Here is a 5459-nt window from a genome sequence, read left to right on the forward strand (position 1 = left end):
GTGGCCATGGTACTCAGCTGCATCCAATTCCGTAAGAACAAATCCATGCCTGCATTTTTTTATATGCACTCCACTCTTTTGCTTTATACCATTCACCTCAACTTCCACAACCTGTGTTACACAACCTCCATGGCTACACTTGAAGCAACTCTTGTGATAACAAGTCCCATTTACAGTAACCTATCAACACAATGGACTCAATTTCAATTGAAGACCATGTGTTAATAAAATTTTCAAATTAATAGTGTTTTTTTTTTTACCCTTTCAATTGGATAAACTGTCTTCTTGCATCCCAAGCACTTCTCTCTTGTACCAGAAAATGAACTTGATACTTTAGCAGCTATATTCTATATATATAGGCAGAAATGAAAATCAAATTGATGTTCATGTTGAATCAAATGACTAACTATATATAATTCATTTCAAATCTTAAAAGTACCTCATTTTCAATATGCCTCTAAGGTTTAACTACTTTCACTGTGCCTGAAACATTACACACATCAGTAAATTATCTTTATATTTCATGTATTAAAGATAAAAAAATTTGAATGTGGATTGAATGAATTATAAAATTTACCTTCAAAACTCATGTCCAGACTACCAGTTTTCTTGAATAGCTGATCAAAGTGAGCCCTGTAGTAACCCCTTCAAAAGAGTTGTAGTTTCCAAGCTGCAAAAAAATCAAAATCAAACATAGAATTATTGACAGATCTATCAATCAGAAACTCACATCACATAATATAAAGATACATAGATAAGAAACCAATAAATAAATAAATAATTTCACAGGCACATACATATATGCAAGTAAATTAAAAAGAAAGAACTGGCAAGCCATTCCCTATCACCCTGCAAGCCATCTCGATCTATTGAGCACCTTGACAGCAACCTGTGTTGAAGGGAAGTCAGGCCTGATATTATCATCAATTTTTCCTTTGTAAATGATTCCAATTTCCAAAGCCACCCTCTCCAAGAATGAGATCAAGGCGGAAATTCTTGGTTGTTGTTCTCAACTCAGAGTATGTGAATATGTTGCACCACACAAAAGATACAACTCAAAGAAGGGGCCTTTGATTGTCACCAGATAATTGGTTTAGCCTTTTGAGCAGTGGATTCATTCATCCTTTTGGATCATTTCCACTGACCCACATTCCACTCTGATTGTTGTTGCATCTGTTTGTGAAGGTAGCACCGGTTCAGTGATCTACTGATGACTGATCCTATGTAAATTCTGATATAGATGGGTACAATGGATTAGGTTAGATATATGTCACATTACAATGCAATACAAAATTAATGATCTGTGGAATGGTAGATGAAAGCTTACATGAGTTATAATGAGACTGGAATTCTTACAACTAAATTTGGAAGAGAATTGCATCCAAGCTGAGAATGAAATTAACTTAAGGCATTATACAGTTAGGCGAGATGGCCACGGCTCCAAATAGTTCTTGAGATCTGCACAGGAAATGAACTTTGTTACTCAAAACTGTAGGATTGGACAAATATCATTTGCGGTTATGAACTTTGAAAAGGCAAAGCCATTCACTTGAATTGGAGATTTAATTTAACATACAAACAAAAGCACAAAATATTAGGAAAATTAATTGCTTAATACTACAAGGTAGAATAAAATTTAATAATCTTAAGGAAATGATTTCACAGGCCACGGTTTTGATCTAAGAGCCATTTCCTAAAACCTAGCAGTTGGAAGGCATAAAGAAACAGATTCTATTTGGGAAAAAAAAAACCTAATTTTCTATCCAAAATTGACAGCAGCAGCAAGGAAGGGCTACTAGGCACTGAAAATATACCAAGATGACTATTTGAAATCTTAGATTCTATCCAATTTCACAAGCCATCAGCATATAGTCATGTTTTCAAACAAGAAAATCATTTAGACATGTAAAAAGACCCTCGAAACATACATTCAAAATCTTTGTATTTAAACAGAAGCTTGAAAATGAAGATTTTACAATTTCATTTGCTAATTGTTTTGGGGCATACTCTGCCCCAAAAAAGCTCACAACATCCATATTTGGGTCTAACAGATACCTGCCATCAAGCATGTCAGTTTAGAAGTTAAAAAGAAAGCAGGGCTAATAGTAAAATCTGTTAAATTGAAGTAAACGGAAGAATGTACACATGTTTTTGGAACATTGGACCAGATAATCTTGGCCTTCTTCATCTACTTTCTTCAAGAAGACAAAGTATTATTGTGCTATCTGTCTAATGGCATCGATTGGACCTGTTAATCCTATTATTTTTGGATGAAACTCTGCAAAAGCACTAGATAAATGACCTACCATGCAGTGTCGAAAGGGAGTAGAAAACAAAAAAATATTTCAGAAACTAACCTTTGAGGTAAGCTCGGAGATGTTCAGGAGTATCACGTTGAGGATAAATAGTAATAAAAACTGGTGTGATCTCTAGATTGTGTGCAGTCTCTACTTTCAGATGCAATAATACTAGGAAAAAGTAAGCACCATCAGAAGAAAAAAAAAAACATTCAAAAAATGAGGATGTCATAAATATTTCCCAACATGCTGGAGTTCCAAAGAAATCAACCATTATTCTTGGGATTCCAAGTCATGACTTGAATTTTTCATTAATAAAGTTATGCCGTGCAACTTAGTGGCACCAAAGATTAGTATTATACAAAAGCTAACAAAGTATATGCAGGTGTTTAACAAAGTATCAAGGATCAAAGGAATTTGCGTTAGCTTTTGCTCAAACACATAAGCAGTATGGTGATTGTTTTCTTGAAATCATCAAGATAAATCTCATTTCCAACACATCATTAGTTTGCATGATTATGCATAATGGCTATACAGTTCAACAGAAGATATGATCTCAAAATGATTCAAGACAATCCACCACAAACATCATATGCTGTTTGCAATAGGAATGCGTTGGCAAATCATTGCAAGGAGATATTTCACCTACGATGTCGATGACATTGGCCATCTTCCTGACCTCCTCTGGCCCAACATCTGGGCAGGAAGTGTAACCAAAATAGATGAGGGTCCAATTTCCCCTAAGATCAGACTCAGTAACAGCACGATTATCCGTATCAAAAAGCTTAAATGGACCACCAATAACCGCTCTATTCAAACTACTATTTTGAGAGAAAGTGCTTTCTTTTGATCCTGTGATACATAACGCAAAAAATCAATAAAAGGTCAAAAGGTAGAGGAGAAGAAATAAAAGAACACTAGTAAGATTGGTCTGTAACTTCTCTCTAATTTCTCTCTAATTGCCATGCCTCTCATTACCAAAAAGAGGCATATATATAGTTTGTTACTATAATCATATGATTATCCTAAAACTTAATGGAGAGGAAATCGTATAACTGTATAAAATATATAACCATTTCGACCAACAATATCCAAGCAGAATGAATCAATACTAAAACTTGAAATCTAGATTAATAAATTTGTTTGTGAAATATACAGAATATCCAACTTCACCATGAGTTGGCTTCACCATGAGTTGTATACAATTACAAGTTAGGCTAACCATGAAAATTGAGCAAAAAATTAAATTGAAGAAGTAGAAGAACACAGAAATGCTCACCTTGGAAAAAGGGAAATTTTTTTCATAGCCTTCTGCCCATATTTTCTCCATCTATAACCATCTTCTAGATGATCTATATCACTCTTAGACACTTTATAAGGAAAAAAAAATAGAAATTACCATTCATTAAGATGTGTTAACAAAGGATTGATCCAACCTGTATTCCTGCCAGAAGTGTTGGAGAAGATGAAGTAAACCTGTATCAAAAAGGGTACTTACCCTGGTTCTCAGGTTGATAGTAAGCCTAGATAGAGAGGAAGACAAGCAGAGACAAAAAGAACAAGAGATTTCTCTTGATTAACAGCTGACCAACCAGCTTCCACTACCATCCATTCATATATATATTAAAACAAAAAGTAACACCACTAACTTGAGCAACCTTGCTCTCATTGGCCAGCAATAACTCACACACAAGCAAACTACTGGTTAACACACACACCCATAGATATGGTCTCCACTCACATTAAAATACTATTGTAAAATACTGGGAAGAGATACGAAAAGTCAAAAGGTTACAGCTTCTTCATGGAACCCGAATCCAGCAACCATGCTTCACCTCCACTCTTCTATCCTTCTCGAATGCAGCCAACGCACGGCCCGCTCTCACCCCATCATCAATCAACATCAACACCCCCCCTTGATTGAGAAGATCTCATCCCAAGCAATTTTCTGAACATAACAAACTTCTCAGCAATTAGCGGTTTGGTGAAGATGTCGGCGATCTGATGATTAGTGCTGCAATGATGTAGAGAAATTTCTCCTTCTGATACTAATCCTCGAATGAAGTGAAACCTCACGTCTATGTGCTTCGTTCGTCCATGGTGTGCAGGATTCTTGGCCACAGCAATGGCAGAGAGATTATCAACCCATAGTTTAGTAGATTCTGAGCATGGTTTCCCACAGTCCCGTAACACTCTTCTCAACCAAACAACTTGACAAGCTGCTGCTGTGGATGCAATGTACTCTGCTTCGGTTGTGGAGAGAGCCACAACATCCTGCTTTCGGGATCCCCAGGAGATAGGACACGAACCCAACTTGAAGAACAAACCAGTTGTGCTCTTCCGATCAGCTTTAGATCCTCCCCAGTCACTGTCGGAGAATGCCTCTAGTTCACCATCATCTCCCCGTGGATACCACAGACCCAAATTCCTGGTTCCTGCAAGATACCTCACAACTCTCTTTGCAGCAGTGAACTGAATTTTGCTTGGTTGATTCATAAATCTTGACAGGAAGTTGACTGGAAAGACAATGTCGGGTCTGGTATGAGTAACATAGAGTAACTTCCCAATCAAACTTCTGTAAACACCTGGGTCTGAGAACTTATCACTGTCACCCTCTTCTAGCTTCTCATTTACTGATAATGGTGTACTCACGGGTTTGCAGCATTTCATGTTCATGTGAACTAACAAGTCATCAACATACTTCTGCTGAGAAATGAAGACACCTTCAGTGTTCTGCTTCACTTCTAAACCCAGAAAATAGCTCATTAAGCCCAAGTCAGTCATCTTGAATGTATTCATCATGTCATGCTTGAATTGAGCTAGCAGAGACGATGAAGAACTTGTATAAATAATATCATCTACATAAAGACTAATCAGTAATAAATCACCATTCATTCCTTCCTTCCTATATAAGGTGTGTTCATTCTCACTCTTCACAAACCCCAGTTCCTTGAAATGCCTATCAATTCGGAATACCGGGGCTCGGGCGCTGCCTGAGACCATATAGAGCCTTCTTCAATCTATAAACTAGATGTTCTTCACCTTTCTTCTCATAACCCTCAGGTTGAGAGACATACACTTCCTCCTGTATTTCTCCATTCAAGAAGGCCGATTTCACATCAAAGTGAAACACTTCCCACCCTGCTCGAGCTGCAAGTGCAA

General features: G+C 36.9%; 1 pseudogene; it reads right to left on the reverse strand.

Moving 5' to 3' along the window:
* Window positions 1–8: 8 nt before the first annotated feature.
* Window positions 9–3905, reverse strand: LOC120257596 (annotated as a pseudogene).
* Window positions 3906–5459: the final 1554 nt, after the last annotated feature.

The sequence above is a fragment of the Dioscorea cayenensis genome, unplaced genomic scaffold, assembly GCF_009730915.1.
Source record: "Dioscorea cayenensis subsp. rotundata cultivar TDr96_F1 unplaced genomic scaffold, TDr96_F1_v2_PseudoChromosome.rev07_lg8_w22 25.fasta BLBR01002217.1, whole genome shotgun sequence".
In the NCBI taxonomy this organism is placed as follows: domain Eukaryota; kingdom Viridiplantae; phylum Streptophyta; class Magnoliopsida; order Dioscoreales; family Dioscoreaceae; genus Dioscorea; species Dioscorea cayenensis.